Below are 21176 nucleotides of genomic sequence, written 5' to 3' on the forward strand. Positions count from 1 at the left end.
AACATTCAAAAAACAGAGATCATGGCATCCGGTCCCATCACTTCATGACAAATAAATGAGGAAACAGTGGAAACAGTGTCAAACTTTATTTTGGGGGGCTCCAAAATCACTGCAGATGGTGATTCCAGCCATGAAATTAAAAGACGCTTACTCCTTGGAGGAAAATTATGACCAATCTAAACATCATATTAAAAAAGAGACAACATTTTGTCAACAAAGGTCCATTAGTCAAGGCTATGGTTTCTCCAGTGGTCATGTTATGGATGTGAGAGTTGGACTATAAAGAAAGCTGAGCACCCAGAATTGATGCTTTTGAACTGTGGTGTTGGAGAAGACTCTTGAGAGTCCCTTGGACTGCAAGGAGATCCAACCAGTCCATCCTAAAGGACATCAGACCTGGGTGTTCATTGGAAAGACTGACGTTGAAGCTGAAACTCCAATACTTTGGCCACCTGATGCGAAGAGCTGACTCATGTGAAAAGACCCTGATGCTGGGAAAGATTGAGGGCAGGAGGAGAAGGGGATGACAGAGGATGAGATGGTTAGATGGCATTACCATCACCAAACCCAATGGACATGGGTTTGGATGGACTCCGGGAGTTGGTGTTGGACAGGGAGGCCTGGCGTGCTGCCGTTCATGGGGTCACAAAGAGTCGGACATGACTGAGCAACTGAAGTGAACTGTATTTCCGACTCTTTTGTTGACTATGATGGCCACTCCATTTCTTCTTAGGGATTCTTGCCCACAGTAATAGATATAATGGTCATCTCAGTTAAACTTACCCATTCCAGGCCACTTTAGTTCACTGATTCCTAAAAGGTCAATGTTCACTCTTGCAATCTCCTGTATGACCACTTCCAATTTGCCTTGATTCATGGACCTAACATTCCAGGTTCCTATGCAGTATCACTCTTTACAGCATCGGACTTTACTTCCATCACCAGTCACATCCACAACTGGGTGTTGTTTTTGCTTTGGCTCTGTCTCTTCATTCTTTCTGGAGTTATTTCTCCACTGATCTAAAGTAGCATACTGGGGACCTACTGACCTGGGGAGTTCATCTTTCGGTATCCTATTTTTTTGCCTTTCATACTGTTCATGGGGTTCTCAAGGCAAGAATACTGGAGTGGTTTGACATTCCCTTCTCCAGTGGACCACATTCTGTCAGACCTCTCCATCATGATCCGTCCATCTTCAGTGGTCCTACAAAGCATGGCTCATAGTTTCATTGTATTAGACAAGGCTGTGGTCCATGTGATCAGACTGCGGTTTTCAGTCTCTCTGCCCTCTGATGGAGAAGGATAAGAGAGTTATGGAAGCTTCCTGATGGGAGAGACTGACTGAGCGGGAACCAGGGTTTTATTCTGATGGGCAGGGCCATGCTCAGTAAATCTTTAATTCATTCTGTCCTTATTGCCAAATTGAGACTTAAACTGAAGAAAGTAGGGAACACCACTACACCCTTCAGGTATGACCAAAAGCAAATCCCTTATTATTATACAGTTGAAGTGACAAGCAGATTCAAGGGATTAGGTCTATCTCTGTGTACTCACATGACCTCTTCTTTGGTGTGTGAAGGAAAAGAGATCTCTTCCCTCTTTTTATAAGGCCACCAGACCTATCAGATTAGTTTCCACTCTAGCTTCCCTAGTGTCTCAGAAGGTTAAGAATCTATCTATCACTCAGGAGACCTGGGTTGAATCCCTGTGTTGGGAAGATTCCCTGAAGAAGGGAATGGCATCCACTCCAGTATTCCAGCCTGGAGAATCCCAGGGTCAGAGAAACCTGAGGGACTACAGTCCATGGGTTCACATGATTCGGACATGACTGAGCAACTAACACATCAGTTCAGCTCAGTCACTCAGTCATGTCTGACTCTTTGCAATTCCATGAACTGCAGCACACCAGGCATCCTGTCCATCACCAACTCATGGAGTTTACTCAAACTCATGTCCATTGAGTCGGTGATGCCATCCAACCATCTCATCTTCTGTCATCCCCTTTTCCTCCTGCCTTCCGTCCTTCCCAGCATCAGGGTTTTTTCACATGAGTCAGCTCTTTGCATCAGGTGGCCAAAGTACTGGAGTTTCAGCTTTAACATCAGTCCTTCCATACTGATTTCCTTTAGGATGGACTGGTTGGATATCCTTGGAGTCCAAGGGACTCTCAAGAGTCTTCTCCAACACCGCAATTCAAAAGCATCAATTCTTCCGTGCTCAGCTTTCTTCAAAGTCCAACTCTCACATCCATACATGACTACTATAAAAACCATAGCCTTAACTAGATGCACCTTTGTTGGCAAAGTAATGTCTCTGCTTTTTAATATCTTGTCTAGGTTGGTCATAACTTTTCTTCCAAGGAGTAAGCGTCTTTTAATTTCAGGGCTGCAGTCACCATCTGCAGTGATTTTGGAGCCCCCCAAAATATAAAGTCTGCTACTGTTTCCACTGTTTCTCCATCTACTTGCCATGAGGTGATGGGACCAGATGCCATGATCTTTGTTTTCTGAATGTTGAGCTTTAAGCCAACTTTTTCACAAACACATAATTTAATCTTAATCATCTCTCTAAAGGGCCTATCTCCAAATACAGTCACACTAGGGGTTAGGGATTCAGCATATGAATTTGCGGCGGGTGCAGAGCAGTGACAAAATTCAATCTCTGCTCAACCTTCCATTCTTCCTTAACTAGCTTTTTTATCATGAGTTCCAATATTTCATGAGCCATATTTCCTGCCCCTTATTCATAATCTTCTAGAGGCTTAGTTTTCTGCCTTCTCTTACCACACAACCAGTTTACACCTGAGTAAGGTTTTAACCTTGCCATCAGACAACTCTGAAATTCATTGAAAGCAAAACTTATCTTTGGTCCTCAGAAATGACTTCTTTCCTCTTTAACTATGCAGAAAAGAGTCAGCACAGCAGGTCCAAGACCACTCTCCTTAGAAAGAACTGCTTGTAAAGGATAGTTTGGGAGTTTGGGATGGGCATGTACACACTGCTATATTTAAAATGGATAACCAACAAGGACCTACTATATGGCACATAGAACTCTGTTCATTGTTATGTGGTAGCCCAAATGGAAGGTGAGTTTGGGGGAGAATCGGTACATGTATATGTATAGTTGAGTTTCTTTTCCTGTTCACCTGAAACTATCACAACATTGTTAATCAGCTATCAGTTCAGTTCAGTTCAGTTGCTCAGTCGTGTCCGACTCTTTGTGACCCCATGAATTGCAGCACGCCAGGCCTCCCTGTCCATCACCAACTAGCGGAGTTCACTCAGATTCACGTCCATCGAGTCCGTGATGCCATCCAGGCATCTCATCCTCTGTTGTCCCCTTCTCCTCCTGCCCCCAATCCCTCCCAGCATCAAAGTCTTTTCCAATGAGTCAACTCTTCACATGAGGTGCCCAAAGTACTGGAGTTTCAGTTTCAGTATCATTCCTTCCAAAGAAATCCCAGGGCTGATCCCCTTCAGAATGGATTGGTTGGATCTCCTTGCAGTCCAAGGGACTCTCAAAAGTCTTCTCCAACAACACAGTTCAAAAGCATCAATTCTTCGGCGCTCAGCTTTCTTCACAGACCAACTCTCACATCCATACATGACTACTGGAAAAACCATAGCCTCGACTAGACGGACCTTTGTTGGCAAAGTAATGTCTCTGCTTTTGAATATGCTATCTAGGTTGGTTATAACTTCTCTTCCAAGGAGTAAGCATCTTTCAATTTCATGACTGCAGTCACCATCTGCAGTGACTTTGGAGCCCAAAAAAATAAAGTCTGACACTGTTTCCACTGTTTCCCCATCTACTTCCCATGGAGTGATGGGACCGGATGCCATGATCTTCATTTACTGAATGTTGAGCTTTAAGCCAACCTTTTCAATCTCCTCTTTCACTTTCATCAAGAGGCTTTTTAGTTCCTCTTCACTTTTTGCCATAAGGGTGGTATCATCTGCATATCTGAGATTATTGATATTTCTCCTGGCAATCTTGATTCCAGCTTGTGTTTCTTCCAGTCAAGCGTTTATCATGATGTACTCTGCATATAAGTTAAATAAGCAGGGCCCCAATAAAATAAAAAGTTAAAAAAAAGAATGAAAAACCTTCCAAGGGTGGCCCTTGGCTAGGGTCTGGGAACTTGGATACTGTAATAGTTCCTACCGACCTAACTGCTAAGATGGACACTCCTCTGCACAAACTGTACAAACAATGTCACTGATCCTGAACATCTGCTTTCCTTCCAAGGGTTTGAAATTTTGATACTTGCGAGACAGTGGATGACTATGCAACCAGCCTCCAAAATAAACCTTAGGCACTGAATCTCTAATGAGCTTCCCTGATGGATGACATTTCACATGTGTTGTCATAATTCTGCTGGTGAAATTACATGTTTTCTGTGACTCCTCAAGGAAAAGACTCTCAGAAGCTTGTGTCTGGTTTCCTCCAGACTTCATCCCATGCACCTTTTCCCTTTGTTGACTTTGCTTTGTGTTCTTTCCCTGCAATAAATCATAGGCATGGCGACAACTATATGCTGAATTCTGAGTCTTCCTAGTAAATTATCAAACCTGGAGGTTGTCTTGAGCAACCCCAACTTATCAAACAACAAACATTTTTATACTAAAAAACAAAAAAAAAAAAACAAAAAATAAACCTGTTCCCTATCTCTTAGAGAACAGTCACTCCAGTTATAGAAGCATTACTCCTGGAGGCAAACTAAATATTTGGAGGTTAAGCACCAAAGAAAATGAAGGGAGGATATAATCAACAAAACTTAAAAACACCAAAAACTAGAAGATAAGCACTTTTAGATTGGAAGGGCTAGCCAAGCGCCCATCACAATGGATGAAAAATTTCACACAACAGCACATCATCATAAGATTTTATTATAAAAGCATTGGAAGACAGAGGGAAATGGAACAATTCTGAAGGAAAATTATTCAGAATTCACAATTCTGAAGGAAAATTATTTCCAACCTGGAATTCTATATCCAGACAAACTATCAGTTGAGTATAACTAGTACAGTGACCAGAAATAATTTACCTCCCACACACCATTTTAAGAAGGTACTAGAGGATGTGCCGGAGAAGGCAATGGCACCCCACTCTGGTACTCTTGCCTGGAAAATCCCATGGACGGAGGAGCCTGGTAGGCTGCAGTCTATGGGGTCGCTAAGAGTCGGACACGACGGAGCGACTTCACTTTTACTTTTCACTTTCATGCATTGGAGAAGGAAATGGCGACCCACTCCAGTGTTCTTGCCTGGAGAATCCCAGGGATGGGGGAGCCTGGTGGGCTGCTGTCTCTGGGGTCACACAGAGTTGGACACGACTGAGGCGACTTAGCAGCAGCAGCAGCAGCAGCAGCAGCAGCAGATGTGCTCCCCCAAAAGCAAGGAGTTAACCAAGAAAGAGGATATAGTAAAGAGAAGATATATATAATACCAGAGAAAGAATAGAAGAATGGATGGTAAGGAAGAAAAATCCTCAGATGGTTACAAAGAAACTTAAACAAGAAAAGCAGGGGTTATTTATATCTGCCCAGATTTCTATCTCATGTAAATAACAAGAGTTAAACCTCCACAAACTCTTCAAGTAAAACAAAAGGGGAAAAAAAGAAAGAAGCGGGAGGCAAAAGCAACAGCAGCAGTCATTGTGGTATACCAATCTTCTATGTTGACAGAAATATCCAAAGCTCTTCTGAATAAGGGATAACAAGATCAGCTACGTGCTACCAATCACAACTACCAATGTTAGGTTACAACATGGTACTTGACAATGGCTGGCAATTCTCCTGATCAAAAAAATATGTTTGACAGAAGTTAGAGAACAAATGTAAATGAGAGATTCCACTGGCTTCTTTAGATAAATGCCTCTTTTTATTCAAGGACTAGAGGTAATTTATCGACAGTCACATAAGTGCTCCATTACCCAATTTAAAGGCTCCCTCAAAACTCAAGACAAGAAATTCAGAAAAGGCAAATGAACTTTAAAATCTAGTCAACAATAAACAAGGAAACAAAACCAAAACAACCACCTGCCTCCTCCTCCCCACCCCCTACCACCAAGAACTACTAGCCCAGTTCACAGAGATGTTATGGGGAGGGAGGTGGGAGGGGGGTTCATGTTTGGGAACACATGTAAGAATTAAAGATTTTAAAATTAAAAAAAAAAAAATTAAAAAATAAACTTTTAAAAAGCTGTGCTTTCCAAAAAAAAAAAAAAAAGAACTTAAATTTGATCTTTATATATTCAAAATTCATACAAGATGTCATAAGATATCAGAGCACAGAATGTAATTCTAGAAAATATTATAATGCTGAATTGATACTCAACCAGTCATACCACTAAGTGGAAAATAAGGAGAAAAGCAAATTAGAGTGGTGCAGATTTTGAATGCTTGTCCCACCCTGGTCTAGCTGAAAGGCAAAACCACAAGAAACATGCTCAGAATCATTTAAATAAAATTCCTTAAGTACAGGATTCTAAAATGTCAAACTAATACAATCTTAAAATAGCAACTATTTTTAGTGTCTTTTTATTTTTTTAATTGACCAAAGCAATTGGATTCCACTAGCAGCTAATTTTTGCCAAATTTAATTCTAACAAACTCATTTAAGTTAAAAGGCCATAAATAAAGACTAAAATATTTATACCATATTTTTGCATGCCTGCAATTCAAAAACAACAGGATCAAATTTTTTTCAGGCCGTGAATAAACATGCAATACTTTAGGCTAAAAGCATATTTTATTCCAAAATTAGGAGTGAAAATGAAGCTCAAAAGAAATGACCTCCCAGTCTTGAATTCAGTGGCATTAATATTAATGACAATCCCACTCATTTCAAAGGCATGTCCCAGAGTGTTTATATTATGAAAAATGGGTCTGGAATGTCATGTTCAGTAAATTTTAAATTGTTTAATCTGAGGTTTTGCTAGATTTGTAACAGCTGCACTTGTGTTTACAACTATAATTTACAGCGTGGCACTCTTTTACACATTTTTTTGGATATAGTTGGTACAAACATGTTGTACTGATCAATGGAAATGAGTTTGGTATCTCTCTATAGCTACAAGTTTAGTCAGAATAGTTTTGTTTTGGATTAACATTGTAAAACAAATGTATCATGGACCTTCAGAAGTTTTATGGTATTGGTTAGAGAAGGATAGGACAAAAACTTCCATTCATATACAAACATTTGGAAAATGACTCAATTTGTGTTTGTAGAATTCAAATTTTGTTTGGGGAAAAGATATACATATCAAATACACTGTGGGTCTAATTTGTTTGCTGGCATTCATTGAGGGTCTTGGGGCACATTACCAAGCAGAAACTGGTTAAGCAGTATTCAAAAATTACATTTCTTCTAATGCCTCTATTTACACAGTAGAAAGATGCAACAAAAAAGTCTGCCAAAAACTTGCTTAAGAATGCTTCAATAGGAAGCATCAGAAACCCCTGATATGGAGCTGCTGGTGCAATGGAAAGAGCACCAGACAAGAGTTAGTTTCCCGGGAAAACACTCAACAGCTTTGCCACTAAGCAACCTCATTTTCCTTCTCTGTAAACATTTCAAAGAGAAATTATTATTGAAGGTGAATGTTTGCTGCTAAAATCAGTTAACTCTTTTAGTAACTGAAAACATTATCATGCCATAAGAATTAAGACACATTTAAAAGATGTACAACAGAAGTAACCCTAGCAGTTCTTCAGCAGCTATCTTCTTTTGGGCAATCTCTCAAGAACCCCTAACCTTGGTCCAAATTAATTTTTTTGAAAAGGCTCCACTCTATTTTTCTTTTTGTTTGAATACCTGCCTTACTTTGGTATGTATGGTTTCATGGAAGTATGAAACACATTTAGTATTAGAAATGAACCAAGACCCAAAAATAGTGAAAAAAAAAAAAAAAACACAAGCTTATAAAATCAATAAACTTAAAAAAAAATCATTAGGGAAAAAGCTCTGATTTCTAAAGGGCGTATGGTATATTATTGCTCAGGATAATAACAATAAGCTTTTTTTCCTATAACTGTGAAACTCTGAACTCATCAGAGAACATAGATTACTAACTACAGCAATGTCCCCAGTAAGTATGATACATTTGTTCTGAACTACCCATTTCTTTTTCTAAGTGTCATTTCAAGATGTTCCAAAAGTTAGTAAATCACTTCATACAAAAGTCATAAATTCAAATGTCCAAAAGAGGTCAGTAAAATGAGTAAAGCAATCAGATGGGCTTGAGGCAACCAGAAGACTAAAGACTATCCAAAGAAGATGGCCAGAACTTAACTCCTGCCAGCTGCTGCCAAAAAAAAAGAAGTCAAATTTAGTATTGTCAGACTGCTTTTCAGCTAAAAGATAAGCTGAAAATAACTTTCATCTTAAATATAAGTAAAATAACTTAGTGTTTAAATGTAGGGTAATTGAGGTAGGAGATAGATGAGCCCCAGGTTGAAGAGTTTCTCCCCACCTCAATCTCTGGACAGGAACGGATATCCAGCTTGGAGCCACTATAGGTCAAGGCCACCTGAGATCACGCTGACTCAGAAAAATTTTCAGACATCATGCAAGCCATATACATCTACCATATTTGTTCTTTACAGATCTAGTTAAAATACTACTTACAAGACTAATAAGTTTAGTGACATTTTAAATGCTTCAATTATATTATAATTCATGTTAATATGTTCGTTTACTTTTTCCTATGAAAATTATTACCTTAACTTCATCAAGCAAGAGAAGTCATCTGGCCAATCACAAATGGAAGACAGTAAATGATTCCTCCTTTATCAAATATCCAAGTATGGCACAACACACTCTACAGTGCCTAACTCAAAAGAGTTGTATGTGACAGAGTTTACCAGCACTCCCCACATCTGTGCCAAATGAATACTTCCCAGCAGCTTGGAAGTTAGGCTGGCTGTATGATTCAGTTCTGGCCAAAGAAAGGAGAGCATAAATGATGTACATGCCTTTCATGCCTGGCCTCTAAAAAATCCTGTGCAGGCTTCTAAATTCTTCCCCAAAACACAAGACTGGAAGTAAAGAACTGAATCAGTGCAGCTAGAAAATGGAAGGACCCTAGAGAAACTGGGGAACCGTCAGGAAATCTGTATATAAAAATATGCACAAGAGAGAGAACTGACATACAGTGGCCTGGCACGCTTGTCACATCAAGGCGGTATATTGTCACCCTGCTTGTTTAACTTCTATGCAGAGTACATCATGCAAAATGCCAGGCTGGCTGAAGCTCAAGGTGGAATGAGGATTGCCAGGAGAAATCAATAATCTCAGATACACAGATGACACCACCCTTATGGCAGAAAATCAAGAGGAACTAAAGAGTCTCTTGGTGACAGAGGAGAGTGAAAAAGTTGGCTTAAAACTCAACATTCAGAAAACTAAAATCATGTCATCCAGTCCCATCAATTCATGGCAAATAGATGGGGAAACAATGGAAACAGTGACAGACTTTATTTTGGGGGGGGCTCCAAAATCACTGCAGATGATGACTGCAGCCATGAAATTAAAAGACATTTGCTCCTTGGAAGAAAAGCTATGACCAACCTGGACAGCATATTAAAAAGCAGAGACATTACTTTGCCAACAAAGGTCCGTCTAGTCAAAGCTATGGTTTTTCCAGTCGTCATGTATGGATGTGAGAATTCAACTATGAAGAAAGCTAAGCACTGAAGAATTGATGCTTTTGAATTGTGGCGTTGGAGAAGACTCTTGAGAGTCCCTTGGACTGCAAGGAAATCCAACCAGTCCATCCTAAAGAAAATCAGTCCTGAATATTCGTAAGAAGGACTGATGCTGAAGCTGAAACTCTTAATACTTTGGCCACCTGATGCAAAGAACTGACTCACTGGAAAAGACCCTGATGCTGGGAAAGACTGAAGGCAGGAGGAGAAGGGGACAAAAGAGAATGAGATGGTTGGATGGCGTCACTGACTCAATGGACATGAGTTAGAGCAAGCTCCGGGAGTTGGTGAAGGATAGGGAAGCCTGGCATGTTGCCGTCCATGGATTGCAAAGAGTCAGACATGACTGAGCAACTGAACTGAACTGTCACACTAGCAAAAATTAACACTTTTTATGTTAAGCCACTGAGATTTAGGATTTTGTTACCACAACTAGTATTTACTTTGACTAATACTGTGTTGAATATTTGTGAAATGAATGCCTAAGTAAATACTTAAGTGCCTCAGCCAAGTAAGAACCTAGGCATCAAAAGTGCAGAGATTCCTGTCCCTCTGAGTTGGTTGACAAATGCTTACATAATGATCTTCAATCCCATTACAGACACCATGGCTTGAATTTCAAAACATATGGGACTGTGGAAAACAACCACAAAACTACAACAAAGGCAGTCAAAACAGTTATATGAGAATACAATCTTCAAGAACTTCTGTGTACTTCAGTGTAGGCAGAAAAGCACATATCAAAAATAACCACTCAAGATTTTTAAAATCTCATCAGACTTGGAATAGAGAAAAACTTCCACAACCTGATAAAGGGCATATATGTAAATGACCTAGAACAGCCAAACAACTTTGAAAAGAACAAAGTTGGAGGACTTACATTACTTGATTTCAAGACTCATCAAAAGGTTATAGTAATCAAGGCATAGAGACATATATACAGATAAATGGAACAGGAAAAAAAAGAGTTGAGAAATAGTCACATATATATTGTGTGATTTTTGACAAGCTCCAAAATAATTCAATAGGGAAAGAATAATCTTTGATAGTATAGAAAAACTGGAAAGGTACATACAAAAATGAATCTGAACCCTTCGCTCATACAATATATAAACGTGAACTCAATATGGATCATAGACCTAAAGTGTAAGAGCTAAAACTATAAAATCTCTGAAAGAAAACATAGGAAAAAAAATCTCAGCAAACTTGGGTTAGGATAAGATTTCCTATATAGGACAGAAAAGGCACAAACTTTAAAGTAAAATAATCAATAAACTGGACTTCAACAAAATTAACTTCTTGTTCTTCAAAAGATACCATTATGAAAATAAAAAAGGAAGGCATAAACTGGGAGGAAAACATTTGCAAATCATGTATCTGACAAAGGACTTGTATTAGAAAAATATAATTTAAAATGATTGTGCAATATTACTACAAACACATTAGAAGGGCTAAAATTAAAAAGACTGACAATCCTAAGTGTTGGTGAGGATGTGGAACTGGAAACTCATATACTGCAAGTGGGAACAGAATGGTATAACCCCTTTTGAAAATAACTTAGCAATTTTTTTATTCAAGTAAGCTAGCTGACTTACAATACTGTATTAGTTTCAGGTGCACACAGTAATTTTTTTGTCTGTTACTTTTTATTTTTTTAATTATGAAAATATGATAACACACAGGAGACTTGGAAAATACAGAACAAAGTTACAGATCTACTATATATTACAATTATTTTTAAGTAGATAAATTAAGATTTTTAGTTGGAGTTTCAATATCAAACTTTCAAAAATTAACAGAATGAATATACAGAGAAGTAGAAGGATATAGTAGACCTGAAAAGTACTATGAACCAATTCAACATAATTAAGATTTATATAATTTTCACAAAACAGTAGAATAAAAATTCTATTCAAGTTCCCACAGATTATAAACTAGGAGACACTAGAACATATTCAGGGACATAAGACCAGGTTCAAAAATTTGATAGTCTAAAGGTACTGAAATCATAAGAGTCTATTCTCTTCTCACTGTGGAATTACATTAGAGATCAATATCAAAAGATTTTGAAAATAACTCACATATTTTCAAGTGTAATGTGACATTTACCAAGAGAGATCTTGACTTAGCCACTGAAAGGTTCAATAAAGTCAGAAGACTGAAAAAACACAGACAGTAATTACAGAGAAGCATTTTAATAAGAAACTAATACCAAAATGAGAAAATAATATCAAAGATACTTTAAAAATCCCATGCATTTGGAAATTAAGTGTCTACTTTCAAATGATGGGCATTATCTAAGAAGTCATAACAAGGAAATAGAAAGTATTTGTAACAGAATAAAAATGAAAAGAGAATTTACCAGAATTTGTTGCATGCAGTTGAAACTGCTCAATGTAATTAAATACAATGTGGAGTCTTGAAAAAGGTATGTATATATCCGTACACATACATACATATATATACACACACACACATATACACATACACACACAAAAGCATTTCTACTATGCTTGATAGCTACTATGCTTGATAAAGACTTGAGAAAGAACATCAAAAAAAAAAAAAGAGACAGGAAAATTGAAAAACATAAATGAGCAGTGAAAAGGAAATAGAAAAAGTGAAACCAAGTATATAAAATGAAAATATCATCATAAAGTCTAGTTGTTTTTAAACATGGCTGCTCATTAAATATGTTTATGTGGAGCTTCGGAGGAAAAAAAAGAAATATCTGAGCATTTGTATTTTTCAAAAATTTCCAAGATAATTCTGATATGCATCTGGATTTTAAAAAGTGGTTACAGGTTTTTCTATTAAATGGTAGTTTTAATGATATAAAATTATATTATTTTCTGTTGGCTAATCATGATACAATGGTACTAAGTTAATAATGGTTACATAATCACAATAGTAAAAGATGTTTTCACAATCAATAGGCAGACAAAAACAAAAGATAATTACAATTGCAAGCCATAATGGAAACATGATTAACCTAACAATATAAAATAAATACATACAATTTGGAGGGGTTAAGTAGAGTGGTGTGGTAAGCAGAAGTGCATACATGCACTTGTTTTAATCTACCCAGCCAGTCTATATCTTTTGGTTGGTGCCTTTAATCCACTTACATTTAAGATAATTGGCAGTATAATTACCATTTTCTTAATTGTTTGGGGTTTATTTTGTGTAGGTCTTTTCCTTCTCTTGTGTTTCCTGCCTAGAGAAGTTCCTTTAGCATTGTAAAGCTGGTTTGGTGGTGCTGAATTCTCTTAACTTTTGCTTGTCTGGAAAGCTTTTGACTTCTCTGTTAAATATGAATCACAGTCTTGCTGGGTAGAGTATTCTTGCTTGTAGGTTTTTCCCTTTCATCACTTTAAATAAATCATATCACTCCCTTCTGGCCTGTAGTTTCTGTTGAGAAATCATTTGATAACCTTATGGGAGTTCCCTTGTATGTTATTTATTGTTTTTCCTTTGTCGCTTTTAATATTTTATCTTTGTCTTTAATTTTAGTCAGTTTGATTACTATGTGTCTCGGTGTGTTCCTCTTTGCATTTACCCTGCTTGGAATGCTCTGCACTTCCTGGACTTGGTTGACTGTTTCCTTTCCCATGTTAGGGAAATTTTCAGCTATTATCTCTTCAAATATTTTCTAAAGTCCTTTCTCTCTGTATGCTTCTTCTGGGACCCCTATAATGTGAATATTGGTGCATTAATGTTGTCCCAGAGGTCTCTTCCACTGTCTTCATTTTTTTTTCATTCTTGTTTCTATATTCTGTTCGGTAGCAGTGACTTCCACCATTCTGTCCTCCAGGTCATGTTATCTGTTATTCTGCCTCAGCTCTTCTACTATTGATTCCTTCCAGTATATTGTTCATCTCTATTTGTTCTTTAGTTCTTCTAGGTCTTTGGCAAACACTTCTTGCATTTTTCCCATTCTGTTTCTGAGATCCTGGATCATCACCATTATACTGAATTCCTTTTCTGGAAGGTTGCCTAGATCCACTTCATTTAGTTGTTTTGGGGGTTTTATCTTCTCCTTTCATCTGGGACATAACTCTCTGCCTTCTTATCCTGATCAACTTTGTGTAATGTGGTTTCCATTCTAGCCACTGTGAAACTGTGGTTCTTCTTGCTTCTTCTGTCTGCCTTCTAGTGCATGAGGCAAAGAGCCTTGTGTAAGCTTCCTGATGAGAGGGGTGGGGTGGGAAAAACTGGGTCTTGCTCTGGTGGGCAGGGCCTTGCTCAGTAAAGCATTAATCCAATTATCTGTTGATGGATGGGATTGTGCTCCCTGTTAGCTTTTTGTTCTGAGGTGACCCAGCCCTGGGGTCTATAAGGTCCTGGTAGGGTTAATGGTGACCTCCAAGAGTCCTTAAGCCAAGGGACAGCTTCCAAGACTGCTGCTGCCAGTGCTCCCATCCCTACAGGAAGCTCCCCCAACCCACGCCTCCATAGGAGACCCTCAAACACGAGCAGGCAGGTCTGGTTCAGTCTCCTGAGGTCACTGCTCCTGTCCCTTGGACCTTGGTGCATATCAATTTTGTCTGTGCCCTCCAAGAGTTGAGTCTCTATTTCCCCCAGTCCTGTAGAAGTCCTGTAATCAAATCATGCTGGCCTTCAAGGGCTTCCCAATGCCTTTGCTGGATCCCCAGGCTGGGAAGCCTGACGTGGGACTCAGACCCCTCATAATGGTGGGAGAACTTCTCGGGTATTATTGTTCTCCAGTTTTTGAGTGGCCCACCTGGAGGGTATTGGATTTGATTTTATTGTGATTACATCCCTCCTACTGTCTTGTTGGAGCTTCTTCTTTGTCTTTGGATGCAGGATATCTCTTTCTGTTGGGTTCCAGCATCCCCCATTGTTCAACGGCTAACTGTGATTTTGTTGCTCTCCCAGGAGATAGGCACATGTCCTACTCCACCATCTGGAACCAGAAACCGCAATTTCTTAAAAAGCTAAACTTTTACCTATCCTACAATTTAGCCCTTCCACTCCTACACTTTTACCCAAGAGAAATGAAAGCTATGTTCATCCAAACACCTGAACATAAATATTCATAACAGCTTTATCTGTATAGACAAAAATTGAAAACTACCTAAACGTCCATGAAAAGGAGCCAAAAGACTGCTGTATCCAAATAACGAAATACTACTCACCAATAAAAATGAACTAGTAACACAAGCTACATGACACAGTTACCAAAACAATTATACTAAGTGAAAAAAGACCCCTCAAAAAAGAGTATGTATTATCTGAATCAATTTGTATAACATTTTACAAAATGTAAATTAGTTTATAGTGACAGAAAGCAGATTAGTGATTGCCTGGGAATGGGAGGAGAGGGTGGAGTGTGGAGTGGAACAGGTGGAGGAAAACATTGACAGAGGAGCACTAGGTAAGTTGAGGGTATGATATACACGACCATTATCTTAACTGTGGTGACAATTTCAAGGATGTATTCATATTTAAAGAGTACAATTTTATATGCTTTGACATATGTATGGAGAAAAGAAAAGATATACCCATTTGAATGCAGAGTTCCAAAGAACAGCAAGGAGAGATAAGAAAGCCTTCCTCAGTGATCAATGCAAAGAAATAGAGGAAAACAACAGAATGGGAAAGACTAGAGATCTCTTCAAGAAAATTAGAGATACCAAAGGAACATTTCATGCAAAGCTGGGCACAGTAAAGGACAGAAATGATATGAACCTAACAGAATATATTAAGAAGTATCAAAAATACACAGGACCATTCAAAAAAGATCTTAACCTCCCCAGATAAGCAGGATAGTGTGATCACTCACCTAGAGCCAGACATCCTGGAATGTGAAGTCAAGTGGGCCTTAGGAAGGATCACTACGAACAAAGCTAGTGGAGGTGATAGAGACCCTAAAAGATGATGCTGTGAAAGTGCTGAATTCAATATGCCAGCAAATTTGGAAAGCTCAGCAGTGGCCACAGGACTGGAAAAGGTCAGTTTTCATTCCAATCCCAAAGAAAGGCAATGCAAAAGAATGCTCAAACTACCACATAATTGCACTCATCTCACACGCTAGAAAAGTAATGCTCAAAATTCTCCAAGCCAGGCTTCAATAGTACGTGAACCGTGAACTTCCAGATGTTCAAGCTAGATTTAGAAAAGGCAGAGGAACCAGAGATCAAATTGCCAACATTCGTAGGATCATCGAAAAAGCAAGAGAGCTCCAGAAAAACAGCTACTTCTGCTTTATTGACTATGCCAAAGCCTTTGTGTGGATCACAACAAACTGTGGAAAATTCTTCAAGAGATGGGAATACCAGACCACCTGACCTGCCTCCTGAGATCTATATGCAGGTCAAGAAGCAACAATTAGAACTGGATATCAAACAACAGACTGGTTCCAAATAGGGAAAGGAGTACTTCAAGGCTGTATACTGTCACTCTGCTTATTTAACTTATATGCAGAGTACATCATGAGAAATGCTGGGCCGGAAGAAGCACAAGCTGGAATCAAGATTGCCAGGAGAAATATCAATAACCTCAAATATGCAGATGATACCACCCTTATGGCAGAAAGCGAAGAAGAACTAAAGAGTCACTTGATGAAAGTGAAAGAGAGTGAAAAAGTTGGCTTAAAACTCAACATTTAGAAAACTAAAATCATGGCATCTGGTCCCATCACTTCATGGCAAATAGATGGGGAAACAGTGGAAACAGTGACAAACTTTATTTTGGGGGGCTCCAAAATCACTGCAGATGGTGGCTGCAGCCATGAAATTAAAAGACGCTTACTCCTTGGAAGAAAAGTTATGACCAACCTAGATAGCATATTAAAAAGCAGAGACATTACTTTGCCAACAAAGGTCTGTCTAGTCAAAGCTATGGTATTTCCGGTAGTCATGTATGGAGGTGAGAGTTGGACTATAAAGAAAGCTGAGCACCGAAGAATTGATGCTTTTGAACTGTAGTGTTGGAGAAGACTCTTGAGAGTCCCTTGGACATTAGGGAGATCCAACCAGTCCATTCTAAAGGAAATCAGTCCTGAATATTCATTGGAAGGACTGATGATGAAGCTAAAACTCCAATACTTTGGCTACCTGATGTGAAGAAGTGACTCATGTGAAAAGACCCTGATGCTGGGAAAGACTGAAGGCAGGAAAAGAAGGGGGCGACAGAGGATGAGATGGTTGGATAGCATCGCTGACTCAATGGACATGAGTTTCAGTAAACTCTGGGAGTTGGTGATGGACAGGGAAGCATGGCATGCTGCAGCCCATGAGATTGCAAACAGCTGGACATGACTAAGCAACTGAACTGAACTGAGCTATGTATAGCTCACTGTCTATCAGTAAAACCTCAAAATAAAATGGTTTAAAAATAATGTATAGTCAGATACTCATAGCCACTGTGGCCACAAAACAACACAACCAGAGATTATTCTAATCAAGTATAAGAATATTTTCAAACACTTGTCTTATTTTAACCATTCTGTCTCAAGAAGCGATGTCTTTAATAACTCAAATAATTTCAAAATTAAACAAATTATTTTAAAATGAAAAGAACTTAGCACAGTATTAGCCATAGATTAAATGTATAGTGTACACATTTGCAGAACTAAATGGAGATACAGAATCTTTCATACAGTGAAATAAATTTCAAGCTTTTAGTATAGCTCCATACTATACTAAATGTCGATGTCCCTAAATGTGATATTAGGAAAATCACTAACAAAATTCAAGATATTTCTCATTGTACTTATCTTAATTTATATCACTCAACTTAAAAAGAAAATCATTCTTATTACAGTACTTCATATAAAAATATTTTTATGTGTGTTACTTCTAAAACTGGATGCAGTCTCAAAAAAATACCAACTCATCCAAATACTTCTCAGCAAGCAAAACGTGCACTAGCTTTGCCAATATTTTTGCATAATGACTAAGTCTAATGGTTCTGATCAGAATCAGAAGCAGGATATTTTTCTCTGCCAAACACAGTAGAAAATGCCACTTGGCATATAAAGTATCATGCTTATGACACGGATACAAGTTTACTCACTCTCAAGGCCTAAGATTACAGATACATAGATAACAGCTTCAAATAAAAGCAGAAATGAGTCTCACTAGAAATTACAAACATCTAAATGTGCATTCTAGACAGGCTTTGGTTGTAAACATTGATTTGCAAGGATAGGATAAAGAATCATCATAATTCATGTTTTACAAGGCTATGCTTGAGTACCCCAATTTCAGCAAGGCAGAGTTAAGTACAAATGATTTCTTCAAACAAGTATAAGTTTTGCAGATCATTTTGAATGTATAACCTGCATATACTGTGTATATCACATGTACAAGGAATTATAAACTATTATCACCTAGGATGCTTTTAGTTGCTAGCAAGAGAAACCTAACTTTATGAATCAAAATAAGATAAATTACGTTAAGGTAAGTTTTTGTTCATGCTGTACATTCAGTGTGTATATGGGAGGTGAAGGGAATGAGAGTGGTCTGCTTACTCACGTGTGGATCCAAGATGATAGAAGCTCTGACATTTTAGCACCTTGCATCCATAATCGCTACTTCAGGAAGAGAGACAGCCAAAAGGTCATTCATCTATAGCTAAATATTTCTACCTGGAAGTAACCTGCTTAAAACCTATCGATTAAAAGAATCACATGGCTGTGCTCAGCTGCAAATGAGGCTAAGAATTCATATTGCTGAAATGTCCATTCTACCTAAAGCAATATACAGATTCAGTGTAATCCCAATCAAAATTCAAATGGCACATTCACATAACTGAAACAAATAATTCTAAAATTTGTTGTTGTTCTTCAGTCATTCAGTTGTGTCTGACTCTTTGCAACCCCATGAAGCACACCAGGCTTCCCTGTCCTTTTCTATCTCCTGGAGTTCCCTCAAACTCATGTCCACCACTAAAGATCCTCACGAGCCAAAACAATCTGGAGGAAGAAAAACAAAGCTGGAGGTATCAAAAGTCCTGGTTTTCAACTATACTACAAAGCTAATAAAATCAAAACAGTATGGTACTGGTACAAAAACAAAGGCCAATGGAACTGAAAGTCTAGAAACAAACCAACATATACCTGAAAAATTAATTTCTGACAAAGGAACAAGCAACATACAATGGATAAAGGATAGTCTCTTTAATAAATAGGAAAATTGGAGAGTCATATGCAAAAGAATGGAACTAGACCACCATCTTATGCCATATACAAAATTAACACAAATTAAAGATTGAATGAGAGGGAGTGGCCAAGATGAACGAGTAGGAAGACCCCAAGCTCACCTTCTCCCATGGACAACTGCTGGTGAGAAAAACCTTCTGATGAGAAGATTAGCAAAAAAGACCTTCTAAAACAAAAGATACAAAGGGAAGGAGAAGTAGAGATGCAGGGTAGTCAAGACCCACACCAGATAGTCAACTCACAAATGTGAGGATAATTACAGTTGCACAGAGGTTCTCTCCAAGGAGCAAGGAGTCCAAGATACTCATCAGGCTCCCCATCTCAGGGGTCTTACACTGAGATAAGCCTCCAGAACATTTGGCTTTAAAAGTCAGAGTGGATTACTTTCAGGAGAGCCAGAGGGCTGTGTAAAATAGAGACCCCACTCCTAAAAAGCACACACAAAATCTCACACATTCTAGGACCTAGAGAAAAAGCAATCATTTGAAAGGAGCCTGGGTCAGACTCAGCTGCTGATCTTGAAAAGCTTCCCAGAGAGGTGGGAGGCAACTGGAACCCACTCTGGAAGCATAGACACTGGTGGTAGCCATTTTTGGAAGCTCATTCTACCTGGTGGACACTGGTGCTGATAAGTACCATTTTGGAATCACTCCTCTAGCTTGTAAGTGCTGAGACTCAGGCATGTCCACCAACCTGTAGGCAGCAGTACTGAGATACCTCTGGCCAAACAACTAGCAGAGCTGAGACACAACCCCCACCAGCAGACCTGCTGCCTTAAGACCATCTAAGCCCACAGAACCCTGAGATTGGCCCTGATCACCAGAGGGCACAGGATCCAGCCCAGCGCACCAATGCACCAGCAGTAGCCCTGGGACCCCCACGGCTCTACAGCCAGAGACCTCAGCATGGGGCTCCATCCCCAGGGGCCCCACTAGTGCTGGGACCAGCCAGGACCAATGGAGAGACAGTAATCCTGGGATCCCTGGGACCACTGCCCCACCTATGCAGGCTGCCACTAGCTCTTGGATCCCAGGGGCTCTACAGTCAAATACTTAACAACCCAGCCCCACCTACCAGTACACCAACATCAGGACTGGGATTCCTCCGGCCATGCAGCCAGCCATACTAGGACCCAATACCATCCACCAGTGGCTGGCAGCCTGCACACAAGGTCAGACCTGGCAATCAACTGGACCAGGGCCAGCTACTCCTGGCTACTCAGCAAGCCACAACAGAAGGACCCACACAGTCTATACAGAGGGCATCCCTAGAGTACACAGTTCTAGTGACAGGAAGGGAATGCACTGTTGAGACACACAGAACATTTCCAACAAAAGGTCCTTCTCCAAAGTTTGTAAATATAATTAACCTACCAGAGAGGTGGGAGGCAACTGAAACTCACTCTGGAAGCACAGACATTGGTGGTAGCCATATCAGTACCAGATATATGGGGCTTCCCTGGTGGCTCAGAGGTTAAACTGTCTGCCTGCAATGCGGGAGACCTGGGTTCGATCCCTGGGTCAGGAAGATCCCATGGAGAAGGAAATGGCAACCCACTCCAGTATTCTTGCCTGGAGAATCCCATGGATGGAGGAGCCTGGTAGGCTACAGGCCACGGGGTTGCAAAGAGTTGGACATGACTGGGCGACTTAACTAACTAACAAACTACATACATATAGAAATAAAAAACAGCAAATTAGGCAAAATGAGGCAACAAAGGAATATGTTCAAAACAAAGGAATAAAATGAGACCCCAGAAGAAAAGTTAAGGCATTCAACTCAATAGAAGTTCAGGCAATCTACTCAATAGAAAGTTCAAGGTAATGATTATAAAAATGTTCAAACAACTCAGGAGAAAATTGGATGAACAGATTGAGAAATTGGAAGTTTTTAACAAAGAATTGGAAAATATAAAGAAGAACTAGGTAGAGATGAAGAATACATGAAAAATACATTCAGTTCAGTTCAGTTCAGTCGCTCAGTCATGTCCAACTCTTTGTGACCCCATGAATTGCAGCACGCCAGGCCTCCCCGTCCATCACCAACTTCCGGAGTTCACTCAGACTCACATCCATCGAGTCAGTGATGCCATCCAGCCATCTCATCCTCTGTCATCCCCTTCTCCTCCTGCCCCCAATCCCTCCCAGCATCAGAGTCTTTTCCAATGAGTCGGAAGGAATCAAAAATAAATTAGAAGATACAAAGATATGGATCAGCAAGCTGAAAGAGAGTAGTGAAAATCACTGAAGCAGAATAGAAAAAAGAATAAAGAGACCTCTG

The 21176-nt window shown here is 39.2% G+C and overlaps 1 protein-coding gene across 1 annotated transcript in view; it reads right to left on the reverse strand.

Moving 5' to 3' along the window:
- The window catches only part of FANCC (FA complementation group C), a 319894-nt gene that overhangs the window by 276191 nt on the left and 22527 nt on the right, over nucleotides 1-21176 (reverse strand). The window lies entirely within an intron of this gene.

This window comes from Capricornis sumatraensis, chromosome 6 (assembly GCF_032405125.1).
Source record: "Capricornis sumatraensis isolate serow.1 chromosome 6, serow.2, whole genome shotgun sequence".
Taxonomy (NCBI): Eukaryota; Metazoa; Chordata; class Mammalia; order Artiodactyla; family Bovidae; genus Capricornis; species Capricornis sumatraensis.